Source organism: Pseudopipra pipra, chromosome 4 (genome assembly GCF_036250125.1).
Source record: "Pseudopipra pipra isolate bDixPip1 chromosome 4, bDixPip1.hap1, whole genome shotgun sequence".
Taxonomy (NCBI): Eukaryota; Metazoa; Chordata; class Aves; order Passeriformes; family Pipridae; genus Pseudopipra; species Pseudopipra pipra.
The window spans coordinates 59,742,459-59,762,549 of NC_087552.1; the positions used below are offsets into that span (position 1 = coordinate 59,742,459).

Below are 20,091 nucleotides of genomic sequence, written 5' to 3' on the forward strand. Positions count from 1 at the left end.
AGAAATAATTGAAAATACCATTACCACATTTTACTTCTTAGTTGCTGACCACAAAATTCAAGATTCAGCTGAACTGAAAAAAAAGAAACAAAACCCAAAGCAAACAATCTACAGGAAGGGCTGTAGGTTATATGTGTCCTAATTCCTGGTACCATTTCTCTCGTTGTACTTAAAGAGTCTGGACTATAGGGGCGACTTATAATTTGGGCATCATTCTTGGTTTGTAGACTGAAAATGCTCATGTATTAAGCAGAATTCTTTTAACATAAAATAGTAGTATAACATTGTAGTGCTAAAGTTAAGACTAATATTTTCAGAAATATATATATTATTACATATTAATATATTTTCTTCTTAGTAAAGTAGGTTCCTTCCAGATGTTGATATTTAATATTCAATAAGAGGAAACAAACAAGTGTCACTGTTTCCTTTCATCTTCTCATTCCATCTTTTACTACTGACATTCAGGTTTCATATGAATAAAATAATAAGCATTCTTAAATAGAAAAAAAATCACTGATGCTTGATTCACCTATTCGCAACTAGTTGTCATAATAAAAATAAGTCTTTTCTGACTCAGAAGCATACATCAATATGATAGTAAGAAGTCATGAATTGGATCACATACTTATTACAATACCATATATTGTACTCATCACAACCACAAAATCATATATGAAGTACTCAGTGCAGTATGTTACTAAAATGCCTTTCTTATACAGATAATGTTATAGTTGAAAAAATTTTCTTAAAATTCATTTCCATAAAATCTGTAATCAGATGTCTCGAGGATTAGCAGATTGATGCCTATACTTTCAGTTTCAGGTACATGATTCAAGTGTCAAAAGGTCATAGTTACCATGTTTTTACCATTTGATGGTGTTCAATAATTCATACAACCAAGGTCACACTTCACTTTCTTGCAGCAAATGATGTTCCCACCCACAACAAAAAGAGATACTAACTGACACATTTGGTGACAACCTCAACATAAGGCTTGAGTTACAGAGGCTTTAATGATCTCTGAACATGCAGGGTGCTACCCTAAGACAGAGTTTAGGCAAAATGATACAGGAAATTTTTTATTAAAACTGTGTGGTATTGAAACTTGATCACAAAAATATCACATTACCATGAAAAAGATCATAGGGTATAGTCTTTTTTTTATACATGATGGCTGCTTTTAGCAGTTTTTCTTCTTGAGTGCTAGGTACAGGGATAGGTGCAAAAGTAAAGGGCTAATCTTTGGCTCTGAAATTAAAACAGCAATGCTGTATTATACTGCTTTCAGCAGAGGATGTCTGTAAGGTTGTTGCAGAACCAGTCAGAAAGGTGTCTCATTCTGATTAGACTGCTTGTTTCAAGTAACTTTGTAATTTGTTCAGGTTCAGAGGCAAAGAAAGAAATTCGTGTACTTTATTTTGACCCCAGTAACCCACTGGCTTTGTGTACTTTTCTTTCGGAATGAGAAGCACTGAATTTCCAAGGTACTATTAAATAGATGCATTGTCAGTAACGCTAAGAAAATCCCTACTCTTATGCAGTTAATTAGTCTTGTTACATTAATTGAAAACCATTCAGGACTCAGAACTGAATGGAGGGCGATCTGGGAAAGCGTCCAAGCGGGGTTTTATGGAGCGATGCACAATGAACGCGCCTCTCCACAGGCTGCTGGAGGCAGGGAACGGGGCCTTCACAGGCACTGGATTCGGCTACACTCCTATTCAAAAGTGCTGCCAAGGACCCATGTATTTTTTTTAAGTAATCACATTTAGTAGTGGTTATAATAATGAAAAAAGTGTAAAGGGAAAGCTTTTTACAGCCTTCCAGCAATTAAGAAGCAAGGAAGGTATCTTCTTCCACTGACTGTACAGTGTCATTGATACTGGCTAAATGCTTGTCAGGAAATAGCTGTACCCTCTTGAAGGTGTTTGTAATCCTCAGAAGACATCTTTGTGTCTTTTTTTTTTTTTTTGGTTATTCCTTCTTTGTTTCTTTGAATGACAGAATGTTAATAAAATAATGATAGAACGTAAATAAAAAAGGTAGATCAAATGTTCTGTTTACACACAGAATCTGAACTCTTCAGTGTAGGTGTAGCAAATAGAAAAAATAAGACTAGGATGAAAACATTTTTAAGAGCTGGATGACTGAATGTGAAGACATGTTTGCTCAATTCTTTCTGAGCTTCCACCCTGGAAGAAAACATAAAATACAGTAACAAAGTACCCTACGATGGATTTCTCTTACTGAAAGAGAACAATATAGAGAAACAGAAAATAAGGAATTATACATACGTTTGCATTCCAGTTTATGGAAAACTGAATTACAGTGCACTTGTTGTCAGAAAAATAAATGTTTTTGTAGTGGGTTACCATTGGCCATTGACCAAGGTCTCACTCAGCTGCTCTGTGACTTCCCTGTTCAACAGGCCAGAGGGAGAAAATAAGACAGAAATACTCCCAGTCTGGCATAAAGACAGGAAGATTGCCTAACAATTTGCATCATGGACAAAAAAGGACTTGACTTGGTAAAAATTAATTTTTTTTAATACCAATCAAAGTAGATTTTGGTAGTGAGAAACAAAGACAAAAAGTGAAACAACCATCCCATTTTTCTTAAGTATGTTTATCTAGTGGCTCCCCATCTGTGCCTGAGGGGCTCATCTGTGCCCTGCTATAGGTCCATTGGAGCCAGATGGAATGGGCTATGTCCCCCTCACAGAGGCACTTCACCAAGCAAACACAGCACAGGGTTCAGAAACTTTACTAAATTTAAATATGAAAGAACATGGCTCTTCAAAAGGAAAACCTCTTGTGTTACCTCTGGAGATAATAACACAATGCTCTTGGTTTGCTCAGCCTAGGGAAGAGAAGACTGAGGGGAAAACTAATTCCAGTTACAACTTCCTCATGAGGGGAAGATGAAGAGCAGACTCTGATCTCTTCTCTGTGCTGACCAGTGACAGGACGTGAGGGAATGGCTGAAGTTGTGTCAGAAGAGGTTTAGGTTGAATATTAGGAAAAGGTTCTTCATACATAGGGTAGTTGGACACTGGAACAGGCTGCCTAGGGAAGGTGGTCACAGCACTGTCAGAGTTCAAGAAGCATTTGGACAATGCTCTCAGGCATATGGTGTGATCCTTAGGGCTGTCCTGTGCAGAGCCAGGAAATAATCCTTGTGGGTCTCTTCCAATTCAGGATAGTCCATGATTCTATGATTTATAAAGAGCTGTAGGATATTTTTTATAGTCTTGTGATACAAGCTGATCCAAATTAAATCCAATTGAAATACAATGAAATAGCATTACTATTGAAATACAATAGTAATAGCACTTGATTTTCTGACAAATACATAACTCTTCAAAAAGGCAGATCATTTGTTTTCTGGAATATGTTGCCAAACTGCTAGAAAAGATTCAACTCTTTTGGGAAATAATGCTTCAAAACAGAAAGGTGTTAAAAGTCTTGAGGGAAAGAAAAGGCATGCACCTGAAGGCTCTCCTCCTTTTATCATACTGCGGTTGGACTAGTAAGTGTGTCTTTTCTTAAAAATATTGCTTTTTTAAATCACTACAGAGTTCATTCCAATGTCCTGAATACCATCAGGTTTGTAAGATGCTTTAGTAATTGAGACTGTCATTAAATGCTGTAATTCATCACTATAGTGTATTTTTTCTCTATTATCCTCTCCCTTTTCCTTCCATATCTATGTCATAAATTACGCTAATTCCAGATACCTTATTAGAGCCATCCTTATTCAGTTGTATGCATTGTCTCTGACTTTTTTCTACTGTGATATTTTTTTCTTTTTTAACTACAGATCATTTTGTGACCTGAGCTCTTTTTGGAATAATAGAAAAAAACTGGGATCAAGGCATGCATTTTTAAGAAATTGATGCTTGAATTATTAAATACAACTCTATTCCCATGTGCAGTGAGAGACAAGTAGAAAATGGAAGCTGTCTATAATTTAACCATAGTACATACAATAATAATCAGTTGTCATCAGGACCCTGATTTTCACTGTGATGTACAGACAGAGAAATGCCAAATTCACAGCAGTGAGGTGTTGTGATACTTACAGCTCAGACTGGTCTTTTTTATGCAAAACTGGACATTTTATTTATTTCTAGTGCTTATTTTCTGGTGACAGTATGTTACTCTAAACTCTTAATTGCACACAGTGAACACATAACACTAACAAGTATTATAACATCTAGAATCCATATCTTACAAATTATTTATTTTTAATGCAAGTCACAATAGTTGGGTATATTTTAGAAAAGGAATCAGAGACATTATTCTTATGGCTAAGTGATTCCTGCCTAAATTGTGAGCTCATAGTGCTCTTTTGAAATTAAATGCCACAGTCCCAGCTCTCTAATGATAGAAATTTGTTAATTATTACAGATCTTTAAGCAGCACACAGGCACATACTGAAAGAGACCGATAATGCCAACTGGATAAAAACTGGAAGTGTTAAATTCTGCTGCCAGTTTCAGATGCTGTGAAACACTTCAAGAGTAGGGTTCTGGTGGCCCCAGGTTATAGACTTTGCTAAGCACTGTACCCATGTGTAACAATAGGTCCCTATCTCATCCAGCTTACATCAAACACGGAAAAAGAGTCCTGTTGACCAGATCAATACTCAAGTGACACTGGGCAAAGGTCATTAACACAATGATATGAAGATATGAAAAATTCAAAGTCCAATTATTATGGCTGTGCAACTGATGGACTGGCAGGAAAGATGTCCATAATCTGTTGAAGGACAAGTGAGACTCTGCTTGTGGCACTCTGGAGACAGACTTGCAGCCTGGAGAATACCAGAAATAGCTTTCAAACATGTATAGCTTATACTGAACATGTGGTGCTACTAATGACTAGATTTTATGTACAGGTTTTGCATGTTAATAAATTAAGTAGCCAATTTTAAAGGCACATGATGAAAATTATAATCTGTAGGGTTTTGTTTAAGCAACTGATTAGACATCTATGAAGGAGAGGTGTAAGCTTGATTCAAGTTGCTGGACAACTGATGCTGTGGTGCTGGTGATAATTTAGCAACAAAGCCGTCTCAATGTTTTTCAGTTGCCATACAGCCTGAATAAAGAAACCCAGGAGGTGAACCAGGAGCTGCTTCAGTCATTGTGACTGAGAAGGCCGAGCAAATCTGGTTCCTATGAGATCTGGGTTTCAAGGCAAACACTGGTACAGTGAGAAGTACACTCTGGAAGAGCCCACAAGCCCTGTAGCACCTGGCAGGTCAGGGTAAGCCCCTGTAGTGGCTTATGTGGACATACTCAGCCCCTCTTTTATACCCACCACCAAACACATGGAATCTCTATAAGAAACACCTTAATGTTCTCTATTGCATATTCTGGGGGCTTGGAGCCTTTATTTTTCAGTTTTCACACTCAATAGAGTCCCAAATCTGCATACTGAAAATGGCCACTAGCTCCCAAAGAAATGAAGAGATACTGCTTTTCAGACTAGCAGAGTTTTCCCATTCAGTTGAAGAACCCTATTTGAGACTACCTGAAAAACATACAAAACCCCCTTGTCATATTCAAGACTGCACCCCACTGCTAACATACAATTGTGTTCATAATACACTGCTTGCACAGGGGCTTAATTGCTGACAATTGCACAGCCAATTTTGCCACAAGTCACAAACTTTCAGTACAAGAGGGTTTTGTAAGGCCTTAGCGCTCCAACTGATGATATGAAATGAGACTTGCAGCTTTCATGTAATTGAAATAATGATTTCAGGCTGCATAGTTGCAAGCATACTCTTGAGTGCATGACTCGGGTGCACCCTGTGGGTTTAGAAACCAAAATGTAGACCAGTTACCTACAGACCTGCCTACCCTAGTGCCAGTGTCATATACCTGAACACCTTCTTCTCTCCCTTACTCGATAAAACTGTGGTCTGGATTCTTAATATTGCCTTGATGCAGCACTAAAATGAGGAATTTCTTATCATTTGGGCTAAACTCACCAAGTCCAGTGCCTAGAAGGAACCAGCACATTCCACTCACGCCTACGACGATAAAGGATTTTGCCCCAAGTAAAGCAGAGAAATTATTCCATGCCTACTCCTATTTTATTTAATGGATTTTCCACAGTATTCACCTACTGAATTATACATGTAAGCTGTGCTATGACAGATTTTTTTAAAGGTTACATTTTTTTTAATTTGCTTTCTTTCTTCTTCTTATAATTATAAGGGCTATCTAATGCGTTTGGTAATGTAAAAGTTTTGAACTACCTTTAGTAACAGCATAGTTAAATCCTGTAGGCAAGACTTGAGCTCTGCACCACCCTAGACTTTCTCTGCTTATAAGGAAGAGAATATTTACTAGTAAAAAGACAAATATGCAAGCATTTCACTTCTGGAAAAAATAAACATTTCAGGATATGTTAACAAGGAAAAGCCCCTCCTCTTTCAACCAAAAAATTTGATTTTACACCTGTCATACAGGACTAAATATATCCTGATTCTGTGCTCATCCACCATATGTTGCCAGTTTCTGAGGGCAGCAAAAGTGGTTCTAGATTTAAAAGGTTCTATGCAAATTCTAGCTGATAATGGCACTCATTTTTATGTTCAAAAGTAGTTAACTGTTTTTTGTAGATGTTTTATTTCCACTTGTAGTTACTTAAGGTATATTCAGACATCAGATTGTAGTTGTCGAAATTTTAGATGGTATATTCAACGTGTACACTTGTGAAAGGTTCTTGAGAAGAACAAGGTACAGCCAACTACTCACAGAAATGTTACTTCATGTTAATCAGCATGTTATGGAAACACATAAGTCATTGCTTAACCTCCTAGCATCCATATACTCAGTGCCTAAAGATTACATCTTCTCAAATAGAATTAGAATTATGGCCTTCTTATTACACCTTTCCACAAGCAAATGGGGTGTTCTGGAAGCAGGTTAAGGGAAGCATGCCTTCCAATATTTGCAATAAGACTCCTGCTCATAACCTGTACATGCTAACACTTTTAGGTCAGGCACAAAACCAAATCCATAAGCAAAGACTACTCTGCACACGAAGAGTTAACTTTTTCCATAGTAAATGGAAACTGCGATAAATTCAGCAGAACAATCCTCCAGTGAGTCCCAGAGAGTGGCAGCAACAGAAGAGAGCATCTGTGGAGAATTAAAAATGCTAAACCCCTAGAGAGCACTAACACATTATATAAGGGCACCTCATCCCACTGTTCCCCACAGGAAAGGAATCATCCCTTTCATACCATCAGTCCGACTCCAGGACTCATGAAAGGGTTGAATCCCTAGTTCAGTTATCCAGATCATCAGACCTACCTCAGTATCAGTTCTATGCTTTATTTCTAGAAAGTTTAGGCCAGGTGGAAAAGTCTGGCTGTTGTTTTGTTCATAGAAAAAGAGTGTAGAAGAAAAGTTGTCACTACTACATCTCATAATAAACATCTCAATTTTTTTTACTTCCAGTTGTCTCTAGTAAGACTTTACAACACCTTTAATAGGCAATAACCTCTCAGAGAACTTTTGTTACTCTGTAGACGCTGAACAAGGAAAACTCTTACATGCAATCCAAGTTCATATTTATTTTAAAGTGTCCTCACACCCTTCTGGAGCACAGTGTTTTCTCCAAAGCTGTGTTCAGAGCAGAGAAGAGTATTTGGAAAACCAGTATGACCTTCTGATATCTTATAATCTATATTTTCTATAAACTAACAATCAACACCTGAAACATATGGCAATTCAAAGTCAAATTGTTGATCGGTATTTTGAAATACTAATTAATCATTTTCTTCAGTGATGTGGAATTCACTAGTCCAAACCAGCAGCTATTAGGCCTCACGGAATGCACACCTTTTCATCCTGCTAAAATGTAATGGGCAGAGCAAACAGGAGAAATGCCACAAGCTTAGAAAACTGATAGAATACTCAGAAAAAAAAATCAAGTTCAAAAGCTGGTTGATTGTACTTTATCTTCAGAAGCCCAACTTGAAATCTACCAAGTGTTTTTTATTTTTGGGAAGCCCCAAGCTCACTGTCTGAAGACCTGCTCTGTAAGACAAGGCATATTGGGACTTCCTTGTCCGGTATCTGCCAAAGTTGGTTTCAGTTTTCCTAGCTCTTAAACTAAGCCAACAAGCTGTCAGTTGCTCTTCTGATAAGATATATTGTAGGATGATTTGGGGTTGACTTTTCTTGAAACCCAAATCAGGCTCCAGCAATGAATTATATAAAACTGTTAATCCAGAGCTTGTATAACTAGTGTGGAACTATTAACTTGTGTAACATGTAGAACAGTTACATCATACTACTTTGCATCTGCCTTTTTCTATTTTCTGCAATTAAAGACAGTGACATGAAAAGACCATCAAACAGGTACAGGACAAGTAATGATAAAAGGTTTTATAGCCATGATTCTGGGAAGAGTATGTTCCTTACAAAGAATTACACAACTCATTCTTAGAAGTGACAATAAAATCTTTATTCCTCTCCTTCCCCACCCTTTCCCTTCCACACACACTAGCACAAATTTTTATGCTATATGTTGGATAAATGTATTTTATTACATTTTCAGACTTGGAGCCTGTTTGTCATTCACCTAGTTTATTCACTATTCTGTATCTGTGTGATGCTTTTGACAGCTTCATATACATACATAAATATGTGTAAATTTCTGCTTTATCCTACCCCTTTGTTAGGTATCAGAGAAAACACTTCTAAAATATTTTAGGTTGAGTCTGGAAATATTCACTGCTAAGTCATGCTGTTCTAAACATAATGTCTTGTAAAAGAGCATAACTGGAAACTTGCAGATTATTGAATTAGACTACCGGGATTCCAGTCTCTCCCCAAACTTTTAAAGCATTTGCAATAAACCTCCAAGCTAGAGAGTCATCAGTCATATAATCAAAACATGCATTTTTAGAGATAATCCTTTTAGTCTCTTTTGAAGTTTTGCATTTCACAAAAGAGAGCACAGGATGATCCAGTAAAGCAGAACATAAACAGCCGAAATGCGCTGCAGATTTTGTAGGGATTTCTTGTGTCAGAGCAGGCAAGCAGATTTCTGTCAGACACTGTCTCACTCTGTAGTAACGAATCATGGTTTCTCCCTTTCACGGAGCACTTCAGGTTTACAGGCTAAGTGCTTTTTTCTCTCTCCCCACCACCTCCCTGCCCCAAGAAGAAATAAAAGTCACAAAATTAAAACTAAAACTGAGAGCATAAAGTCACAAACTGACAGCATAAATCACACAACTTAAAAAATCCAAGAAAGGATTAGATATTTAGGGACAGTGTTTCTAACATATATTAAGGATACTCCAAACATTTAACGGAAAGATCTAGGCAAAAAACTAAACCCGTGGTTTAAACCAGTTCCAGCGTATAAGTTAGGATGGCACTTAATGTATGGGAAAAATTTTTACTGTAGCTGCTTGTTGGAGTTTTTGGAATTGCATTCTTCAGTCAATGTTGCTGATCACTGGCTATTGGAAAATTCTGGTTGCAGGTTTGATCCACTGTGTCAATTCCAGTAAACATATTCTGTTGTTTATTACAGTGGTAAAATACTATAGTTTCACAAATTAAAAAGACAAAAGAGCTACCTAAACAAATTAGCAAAGATGAAAAAAAGCTTAAACAGTAGTTACACTGCCAGATTAGGTGCAGTACTGGTGAATTCCTCTGAGGTGGCTCATAAATTTGAGACAAAGACTTTGCCTCCTATAAAGTCTGAAAGTTGTAGGTTCCGCCCTCTGTAAATATTAATAATGGCTGTGGAGAGAGTGCTACAAGCAAAGGGCACTCGGCCACTCTGAGCCTGCCCAACAAAACCCTCACTATCACAGAGACTATTGCTTGTTCTCTAAGCTGCCTATAAGATTGAAAATGTAAGGAATTTTTCTATATGTCCCACAACCTCATGTGGGTTAAAGACTGCAGTTACTCCTACACTGCTACGTGCATTCTGAGCAAAGGATTTAAATATTTTTATGCAGCAGTTGGGAAAGCTTTGATGTGCTTTAGAGCACTTGCAGTGACTGACCCATCCCAAAGTACATGCTTACCCCAGCCAGTCTTCTCTAACCACATTCTAAAATGTACTCTTCAAATGTAAACTACTTCAAATGAGACTCGTATAATCTCTTTCAGAAATTAAAAATTTAAAATAATGAGTAAATAATGGAACTTTTCAATCACTGTAAAAGATAACACCCTAAATTCTGCTAAGAACCTGACAACCTGAGTGGGTTCCCATCAGACACCCCTTGTGCCTTGATTCTCTGGGTAACACGGACACAGGTTCAGGAACTGAGCACAAGCCCCTACCAGGAACAACACAAGAGCCTTTCCACTTTTTTGTTGCTCTGCCACTTCAAAATATCTCACGAGTGTCCATTGCCTCAAAAGTGGCTTGAAAGAGGCAAAAATTGCCTTGTGTGCACTCTCCTTTTGAATCCGGGGCAGATCAATGACTGTTTATTTATCCTGAGTGAAGCAAGTGATGTTTTTTCTCCAAATTCTAGCAGACAACACTCCCATCACTGAACCTGGCACAGCAGTGTCACACAGAGCTTGGAGTGGGCATGGGACTGGAGCAGGTTAGAAACCGGCTGCCTTGGTCACTGAGGGAGCACAATCACTTAATGACAGCAATTTACCCGTTTTACAGTTTGCAGTGCCAAGGAAATATCACTTGTGACAGTGGAAACAAATCAAGCCTGAAGTGGTTATTCAGCACAGAAAATCAGAGCTAGTTCTTCTAACACTGAAAATCATGGAATTTATTTCAGTGCTTGATTAATGTTTTGGATGCCCAATTTTAAATACATTTGCTGAACAGTTTGGGACACCAGTCCTTTCACATAACCAGAAATTGTAGATAAAACTGTCTTTGCTTCTTCCAGTTATTAACTTGATGCTAGATTTTTTCTAATGATTATTCCCTGTGTGCCACTAGTCTTCCAACTGTGAGTGTTATTTATTTGTGCTTTTTTCCTAAGCAACCCTGCTAATTCCCTACTGAAAGATCATGCATAAGCATGGGGCTATCGAAGCCAGCTGAAGTCTTTCAGTGCACAAGGAGAAGACATTAAGAAAGAAAAGGGTTATTGAAACCACTCAAGGCAAGATTAATATCTTCACCTTTCTACATTAAATGAGTGCTTTTCAATCTTGTATAATCATCTGTTGTAATAGGAGTTCATGGACAGGAAAAAATATGACTTTTTTATATTTAAAATCACTTAAGGAGGAAAGACAGGAAGGGATTTAGTTTAACAGGTAATGAACTCACAACAATCTTCAGGAATAACGTCATTGGTGCACAGGAGGGGAAATCCCAGCTATATGTATTTTTCCCTGTTTATGTACAGCTGATGATTTCTCAGGTTAAAGGAAATGAATGAGAGTCAAAATGTGAAAGAATCAGTAATTAAACTAGGGGGTTGGTTTTGGACTAAAAAAATTAATTAGCCCAAAAACGAATACTAAAAGGTTTTTACAGTCAAATAGGTTTCAGACCAAAAAAGACTAGAAATCTATCATTGCTTTCTGACCTACTTTCCATGGTCAGGGCTAATTCGATCTTCTTGCCTTTCATATCTCTCTGCCTCTGCCAACAGACAGATGAGCAGTGGAAGAACAGAAGAGGCAGGTTGGGTTAAGAGGCCAGATCAAGACAAATCACAACAAAGAAAAGACTGGAAGATTTCAGAGAACTACTCCCTAAATAAGCAAATAATTACTCTTATTAGGATTAAGTCAAAGGACATTATTATCACAAATACAATATTTCTCATAAATCACCAAAAAGAGTCCATGTAAATGATCTAAGCAAGGATAATGTAATGCCTGAAACAACTATTTTACCACTTTCAGTTTCAAATCTAAATGCTACAAAAAGTTAAACAAGGAAATTGAATAAATAGTAGATCTGTTGAAAAAAAATGAGACATCAGAAATAGGGGAGCAAATTGGGTACATCAGGCATTTGCTACAAAAATTATTGTTATTTTTGTTTAAGAACTATGTATTTGTTTTGAAATAGAAACAATTTAAAAGGTGCAAAACCATCTTATAAACACAGAAACCATACATTTCATTTCAATTCAACTATTTCACTTGATCTGAACAACATAAAAGAATGCTTTTCAAGCTAATTGGATTTTGCTTTTTCCCCTAAGAAACTTTTCATGTGTCCCAGTTTCTATCCTGAGTTCTCCCACATCAATTTTATTCTGATTTTCTAAGTAACTGAGGCTTATGTAACAGTACTGTCAATTGTCATCTGTACTCTATGCCTTCTAATAATTTTTCATCCATTGACCACTTTAAAATAGATTGTATGAAGACAAAATTTCTACAAATGTGTCTGCTAATTGAAAGCTGCTTGAAGAAGGCAGACCAAGTTGTGTGTCCTTATTTAAAGCAAGACAGTGTAACTTCAGCAGTTTCCTGTTTTACAGGCAGTGTATACATGGATTAAGCCAGCCTCTGCACGCACTGCTGAGTGCCCAGCCAAACATGGAAGTGATTTAGGAGCTAGAAGAAAAAGAGGGGGAGAGGACTGGAATAATAGCACGTCAGCATGTTCTGTGAGATGAGAAAGAAAAAATTAAGACACTGATCAGCCAGAAGCTACTCTCCACTAGTACTGTTCACATGACCTTTTTTCCCCCTCAAATTTTTCAGTGTAGCCCCCAAAATGAAGTAGTCATTATTTGCACACTCATAATTAAATATTAATAAACTGGTGGTACAAGCTACATGAAAAGGATCCAGTATGTAAACTTCAGATATACTTGTCATCTAGTAACAAGGCCTTGATTCTGAGGATCTGCATCCACTGACCTTGGCCAAGTGTAAAACAGGCCACCAGCTGCACTGATCCATGTCTACAGTTCCTAAGGGCAACTACCATGTCTTTTCATGTTTGCTTCTAACAAACACAAAACACATTGCCTATAGGGATTAATTGCCTTTTCGAGATGAACAGTTTATTCCTTATTGAAAATTATATTTGGGCTGAGACAGATGTAAAGCTGGCAGGAGTGTCAAGTCTCTCTCTCTAAGAACATGCAGATGTCTTCTCAGTCTCATGGTATATATACACACCTCTGTTATCTTGTTTTAAAGAATGTATTGATTTTTTTTTTTTAGCCTTAAAGAGCTAACTGGATTTTGTGGATTTCAGTTATGACCACAGAAACCTACAGGACAAGTTTCAATCAACTGTTCCAAGCTCTACTCTCTTATGCTGAGTATTTTAGCAGAGCTGCACGCTCACCACCACCACAAAATAAAAGCATCTGTACTATTGTTTTTGTAGTTTTGCAGAAATTGATTTTTATTTGTTTGTTCCTGCCTGCAAATTTCCCTTTCAGAAAGCCATTAATATTGGAAAAAAAAAAAATGTTCCCAAAAATGCCACTTTCTCATTTACTGTATTCCTTTTAAAATCCCTTAGGAAAACAAAAGCCAACATACAAAAAAAAAAGAAATCACACCAAAAACCTAAAAAATCTGTGGAACAAAAAATTACTAATTTCAATGAAACACTTGTTTTCAGTTCGAAAATACTATGATGATGCTGATGAATTTTTAGCCAACTCCAGATGACAACAGAGAAAGTAGAAATATAGAGATTGTTCAGCTCCATGATTAAGGCTGTATGGACTGTTAGGTCTTCAGCTAGATAAATACACTTGGTTTCACAATTTTATAATCACAAATTTAAAAAGAATAATTCCTCAAAAGATGACAAAACTAGATATATGACTTTTTTGTTTAATCTATAACTTTAAAATATAGACACTGTATTCTGCAGTGTTCTGGCCACACAGAGAACAGGTAGGGGGGAGGCAGTTTCACCACAACTTTCAGTTTCAGGACTCGCTAATAAAATGTATTTCTTTCAATTCAAGAACTGGAGCCACTGCGTATAACACTGCTAAATACTTTTGGTAACACATTAAATAATTAACAGGAAGTGAACAATTTACTGTAAATTTATTTCTTTATACTATAAAAGATTAATACACCTAAAAAGATAGTAAAGTACCAATCATTTAGGCAGTGAAACTTTCCAGGTCATCTAATAAATCTAATTTAATATTTGTGGCTTTTTTTCTTTTTCTTTACCTATAGCTACCTGAACTGTGAGGTAAAAGTATGTGGGATATTGATAAAATATTATATGGCCTAATGACTGCAATTTTATCTATGTTGAGTAACCAGCTGATACTAAAAGATATTTAGTTATTGTGAGTACAGTTGTTCACAAACATTTGGAGAATACCAGCTTGCAGCATGGTGCTCTATTTCAAATGTGCTTTTAGAAAAGCAGGTTCAGCTAGGGAAAAATATGAAACACATTTGAAAGACAGAAAGTTCACCTTTGAAAAAGAAGTCTTTCATAGTGCTTCTTAAACCAAAGAGGCTTTTTTCTGCTGTTATTCAGAAACAATGAGTATTTTATAATTTTCTTCTTCCATCTCTTTTTCAAACCTTTGAAGCCATGCTTTTGTAAGAAAGGAAAAAAATTTTTTCCCTCAGGATAACAGGAACAAATTTTTATGTAGTAAAAGTACAAAGTTCAAGCTCAGAAAAATATGACAGATGTTTATATATTTATAATATTGTACCTTCTACCTAACATGGACTAAAAATATCCTCAGAGGTCTTTCATCTTTTTAAACAACAGAAATTGTTCACATGCTGTGATATTGCTACAGTGGTCTTCTAAAAACTGTTTTAGAACTTCTGTTATAGTTAAAAATGACACATATTTTTTATAAGAATGTAATAAAACATCTTGTACAAAATCCTACAGTTCTCTACTGAAAGGAATTACGAATCTTCAAAGGTCAGCTATAAATACCTTTTCTAATGCTTTTGTGACTGAAAAGAGCTTCATAACAATGAGTATAATCTTTGTCTGTGCAGGTTTTCTTTTTCAAAGAAAACACAATTTGGTGATTTCTACATGTTCAATTGGTTTCTCTACCTCTCTTCTTTACAGGTACTCTGCAAAGTTTATCCTTTCATATCAAAGAAGAAAAAAATAAACCTGTTGGAAAGGAGTAGCTGGTATCCTTGCAAAGTGGACTGAGAGTCTATCTTTAGGGTAGACTTCAGGAAGACAGACTTCAGAGAAAAAAGCTCAGTGAAGTTTCAGTGTGTGATACAAAGTGAAACGATTGTGGAATATAGAGAAATACAGAAAAACCAGATTAACAAGCAGGATTGCTCTTTTCATTGTTTCCTTAGATAGGCCTCACCCATAGTTGTTTCTAACACCAGAACAGATACAAAATAAATCCTGAAAGGCAAAAGAAGTTCTACTGAGCTCTACTATGTTTCACAATTACAGTCCTCAACAGTTTTTACATTAAATCTATAATAATATGAATGGATAGTGAAGACATTGCAGAGTTCTCATCCAAGTGCATCTTATCTGCCATTTTAAGAGATCTCATGGAGTCTGTCTGTCTTTGTTTATTTAGTGTTATCCTTAATGCAATAAACCAAACAAGACACTGAAATATGAGCTGAATAAACCAGTAAGGTCCACTGGAAATACAAGAACTCCTAACATCTAGGGTTTGGAATTGTTTGGGGTTTTTTAATTATCATCCCTTTCTTAATACAGAGTGTAAAAGTGTTATTTCATGGAAACTAGCAGAGAGAGAAATATACTGACCTTTGTGGAACAAAAAGGTTTACCACGATGGAACTAGCCAGTAATCTTAGTGGTTATCTCACTCTACCTGGGCTTTCCTGCAAAGCAAAAATTCTTTCAGAGATATATATATATATAAATATTCTAAGCATTTTCTATATATCTCAAACAAATACATACATATCCCATGTCCTTACCTAAGATAACTATCACCAGAAGACAAACTACTCCTAGACATTTCTTGATGGCTCAAAAAGAACACCTCTGAAGGTTTTTATAACCAAAAAAAAAGAAAAAGAACCTATGCAGGTAAAAGTGACAGAATTAGGAGCCTCAGTGTTATTCAAGCTGACACACTTAAAACAGTTCACTTAGTCTGTACGTGGAGACATGGAAGAACATAATTTTTTATGCCTCAACTACTTAGCCTTTAGACCCCCAGGATACCATGGTCTCTTTCATGGCACTGGGTCAGACTTCTCTGACAATAGGTATCACCCTTCCAGTGGGTATGATACGCACATTCTACAGCAACAAAATGAGGAAAGACAAGATTTCAACCTTTTCCCTTCAGAATAATAGGGGTGCTTCCCTTTTTTTTCCCCCAGAAGTAGTAGCAAAAATCATGCTTTTGATGGTCTACTAGCAGCAAGTGGTGCTCAAACGCTGTATAACAAGCCAGATATCAGATTCAACAACCTGCCCAAGGAATAACATGAATATAGAGCCAGAAGCAAGATAATACACCTCAAAATAACACCCAATGCAAGCATTGTAAGGGCTGAGTGATTACTGACCACCACATGATGCCAGACACAGAAAGGAAACTCAGCTATAAGTGGATCCCCAACCACAGCCAAAACTCTGGACATGTAAGAAAACAACCGAGGAAGTGCAAAATACTGTTTAAGTTTTTAAATACAAGCAACAGAGTCTACAAAGTAAACAGTCTAACTGCTCCTTTTTTTCCAGAGATGGCTTTGAGGCATTCAGTTCATGAAGCTCTGTTTCAGAAATCTGAAGATTATTTCATGCCCAGAAATTGTAAGGAACTGAAAAGAGTAGTAATTTTAAAAGACTGCTAAATACTGACATTTCCAGTGCTCAGATCAATGCAGCAATAATTCATCCTGTCTGAACTGTTGCAATCATGAATGTAACACGACCCTTTATGTCATGATTCCCCAATTACTTTCATTCAGTTTAGATCCTCACTACTGCTGAAGGAGTTAAGCCAGTCTCCTTTCCCCCCTTCCCAGTTCCTTTCCCCTCTCTTGTGCTAGCACTAGCACTCAGGAAAACACATGGTGCACCCAACAGGGATCTCATATCCATGAAAACTACAGTTGGGGGTTTAGTTTCTAACCAGACCATTGCCAGACCCAGTTGACCTTGCAGCTCCATGAATGTTCATGTCTGCTCAAGGGAAGGGGCAAGAATAAACAACTAAAGCCATGCCCTTCAGTAGCAACGATGATTTATCCCAGTTAAACTGCTGTCAGACCCCATGTAATGGTTGCCACAGAAAACCTTAAAATGGAGCAAAGAGACTGTCACCTACTGTAGCCTTGCATAGGAGCAGTGACAGTGATTTCTCAGCTACCTCTTACAGTTTCTTTTTCTGCCTGGCACTTCATATATTTTTCTGTTATTTAAGCAATTCAGTTGCAGTAATAATAGTTATTCAAGGCTCATTAGCTAATGAGAATAATTGCCTATTGTCATCTTTATTAAATCCTTTCTTTTTCTTTTTCTTTTTCTTTTTCTTTTTCTTTTTCTTTTTCTTTTTCTTTTTCTTTTTCTTTTTCTTTTTCTTTTTCTTTTTCTTTTTCTTTTTCTTTTTCTTTTTCTTTTTCTTTTTCTTTTTCTTTTTCTTTTTTCTTTTTCTTTTTCTTTTTCTTTTTCTTTTTTCTTTTTCTTTTTCTTTTTCTTTTTCTTTTTTTTTAAATAGTCATGGTTCTTGAAGTACTTCTTTCCCCTAAGTTGAATAGGACGAGTTTATTTCCATAGCGTCTGCTAGAATAGGATGTTGGTTTAATAATTATGGATTAAATCTCTGTACAAATTAAATCAAAAGCATCTCTCTTATTGAATTGCAGCTTCAATTAACCCATTGCCATTCAGATGCAGGAATTCTTCTAGAAGAACTCCAAGCCTCTGTTGTTTTCTGTCTAGGAATCAGCATCCTTACTTGTGCTGTAACTTCCCTGGGTCCATGCAGATTTTACAGTGCCTCTGACCTGCTGTGAAGGGAGTTGTATTTTCCACCCCACAAGCACACAGATCTTCCCTCGCTGCCCTTAGACTAATTTAAGGACACGTGGAGAATTTGGCAGACGTTATTGCAGTGAAGTGAATGGAACCATTGTAGTTAGTAAGGGTTTCATCAACAAGTCCATATTATAGTGTCATAACACAAATATATAACTAATTAACTAAATAATGAAAAGGAAACATAAAAACAGTTTCTGATGCCTGGGGAATTGCAGAGCCTAAAGCTCAAACGACAGCTTTAAATAAGTTTTTCTTTGGGTTTTTTTAAGACAGGTTGCTTTATTTTAATACACATTGTATATTAAAATCAATTATAATCTATATTGGATTTTGTGGTTACAATTTGTATTTCTGCTTTATGTGTCACTCACTCATTAGTTTCCTAAACAACAGAGAACACACTTAGTCAGTTGGCATTTTCCAGTGTTTTAATTGCCTGCTGTGATATAATTATTGTGACATTTTGGGATGTTTTTAACATCCTGAATTAAATATTCTGACATCCCGCAGAGCACTTCATGAAAACAGTCAAACTGTATTCAAGTCATTAGGAGTCTACAGTTGTCCTTTAATATTAAAATTATTTTTGACACAAAAAATGCAGATAAAATTAAAGTGTTTAACAACTTATGTCAGTTTTCATCTTTAAAATTTTAAAATGTTGTTAGAATATAATGAGTAAATAGGGAGCTCAAAATACAACATTAATTTTTATTTATTTTCCTTTATTTAAAGTAGCTATCAAAGAATGTTACATATGAAATCCTATCTACAAAGTTTAATTTTTGGTGACTTTTCACAGCAAAATATGCTACAATTATTTTAAATAATAAAATAAATAATTTATTCTGATCCTCCTTTCACAATGGCTGTGAAATACTGTACATCTTTAAAAATTATTTTACTGGCCACAGAAATATTTTATGGCACAACACAAAATGCTTTGACCTCCAGATTAGACTTCATTTCTGTGAACAGTAATTATTTAGTAGATTAAACTATGAGAATGATGTATGTAAAATAAAATGTTGTGAATTAGTTTCTAACAATGTGCAAGAATTCCTAAGATAAATTTATATAGTACACAGCCATTTCTCTGTCTTGGTTTTTTCAGCCCCATTTTGCAGATATTTCAAGTTTCCTGGTATGTGCTAGGAGAGCACAGAAGAGGTTTTGGGAACCACAAAGCCAATAAGGTCAGCTCCACTCAGCCCTCACAGCCCCTCCTGTCTCTACCACCACTACTACAAAAATGTGTAGGTCTTGTCAGGGATAGAAAGGGAAGTCAGGAGACTGATGGAGGGTGCTGTAGCCCACTGGCAATCTCCGGTTTATACCTGGTCCCTAACAACTCATATGCTGGTTTCTGCACAGCACTATACTAAATTGCACTATAGTCATACTAGAAAACCAGACATAACCTGCCACTTACCCATGTGAGAGTATGGCTCTAAGACACAAATTGTGCAACTCAATATTTTAATATATTCTTAATGTTTCACTTATACTTAGCACTGATACCCCAAAAACTCGAACCAACTCTTCAATTCATATTCTTAATAAATAATGATTTCTTTTTATCTTAACTGCAAATTTAGTTAGACTATGACATTAATTGTTTAAATTTCAAAATATTGCATGTATTTTCCTGTGATACAGTTTACAAATAAATGCAACCCTGTAACATTGAAATAATATTCCACAAATTTTAAATGTAATTACCCATGTTTATACAAAAATATATTGGGTTATTGAGTGACCAAGGTCCATGAAAGATGATTGACAAGACTTCATAGCTTGTGTGGAAAGACAGTAGGTGGTAGAGAACCAGAACAGAAAGGCGATGAAGCAACCCTATGCTATGGTGGCATAAATTTAATAGCAAGAATATAGAAAGTGAAGTTCTTTCTATTTCTTAGGCACAATGCAGAAAAAAATTCTTCTAAATCAAATCAATTATCTGATACAAGTGAAGAAGATGACAGTACTACTGAGCACAGCATGTGAAAAATTAATGTCCATCGTAACTTTAGTGAGAACCTGGAGAGAGAGATAATGGAGATACAACCAGGGGACAAATTTGCAGCAAGAATGTTACTTTTATGTATTACCTGTCTCT

General features: G+C 36.2%; 1 long non-coding RNA gene across 1 annotated transcript in view; it reads right to left on the bottom strand.

The window, feature by feature from the left end:
• Positions 1-18,521, bottom strand: part of LOC135413430 (uncharacterized) — a 141,863-nt gene extending 123,342 nt beyond the window's left edge. Inside the window, exon 1 of the long non-coding RNA XR_010430231.1 lies at positions 15,720-18,521. This is a non-coding gene — a long non-coding RNA (uncharacterized LOC135413430). The remainder of the gene's footprint in view (positions 1-15,719) is intronic.
• Positions 18,522-20,091: the final 1,570 nt, after the last annotated feature.